Consider the following 1,364-nt stretch of genomic DNA (forward strand, 5'->3'; position numbering starts at 1 on the left):
ATGGAAGTATAATCCAGCAGTGTGAATGGATCTCAAGAAGAACAATAATACTACTGTTATAGGTTACTTATAAGGCCTCTATATAGGATTGGTTTAAGACAAGTAGCATTAATCTGTAATATAAATGCTTTCTCACTACTTACCATCTACAGAGTAAAACATGAGGCCAAACATGCCCAGTGTGGCATTGATAAAAGGCACGATTTATCCTGTATTGTAATAACTCATTCTGTTGTTGAAACAGCCGTTACCGTACAACTGAAATACACTTATGTGTCAAGTAAGCTCCAACTGGTGCACGAAACAGAAAAATGGAACCAAAGAAACAGCAACATATTGTGCTATCACTACTGCTGTAAATAAGCAAGATGTCTCCAGACAATGGGAACGTGTGAGACACAATATTGTTTCTAGGACAACACACAGCAGGTCACCAGAGCCCTTAAAGTAATGACAAAGTTGCACTTGGCATGCTTTGTGTTTGCACTTAACATTATAAAATGAATAAAAAGAAGCTGCTGTATTTGAGAATCCAAAATCCAATTTGGTGTAAGAAAAAGTAGACAAAATCGGCAAGAAAACATCAGGGCCGGTTCACTTTGTGACTATTCCTTTCCTAAATTCAAAGGTCGTTGAGACAATTTACTGTGATACAATAGTTCACATAAAAGAAGAACATTCAATGTACAGTGGGCACAAGAAATGTACAACGCACTGATAGGCCCGTCATTCATTTAAATTATACTTTTATATAATTGTTATGATGCTAGCCAAAATCAATGTCAACTGTATCTTGCACCAGAGAAACATGTGCAAACTGCTAGTCTGGGTATCATAGCATGTTTGGTTAAAGGTATAGCAATCGGCTGCTGTAATAACTATGGTACTATATTTAGACGAAAGGGAGAGGCGCTCTTCATATTTTTCGTTCTTGGCTCTGAACCAAATGTATAAACACATTCCTATTTGTGAAAAGGAATATTACAAACACTTTAAAACAAATGTGGATTGAAATTAACGTTTCTCACGTTGCACAGAGCCTAGATCCGTTTATGAGAAAAATAGATCATGACATCATCTAGTTTTTTTTTAGACACGTTTGGGGACCATGCTTTAAGTGTGAATAAAAACTGCAAAAAGTTAGAAATGTGGATGTAGTTTAGACATCACATTTAAAAACCACACTATTATCCAACCATATAGGTTTACTGCATAAATGAAAAGAGTTAACAGTCATAAACTGTTCTGGGTAGAACTCACATAAATCTCTAGTACCTGACATTATTAGAGACATTTGCAATAACCGGAACCTATGCAAGACGATTCGAATTAAAGTGATATTAATCACTTTAATTCTATATATA

The sequence above is a fragment of the Nanorana parkeri genome, unplaced genomic scaffold (genome assembly GCF_000935625.1).
Source record: "Nanorana parkeri isolate BGI_ZX_2015 unplaced genomic scaffold, ASM93562v1 scaffold65, whole genome shotgun sequence".
Lineage (NCBI taxonomy): Eukaryota > Metazoa > Chordata > Amphibia > Anura > Dicroglossidae > Nanorana > Nanorana parkeri.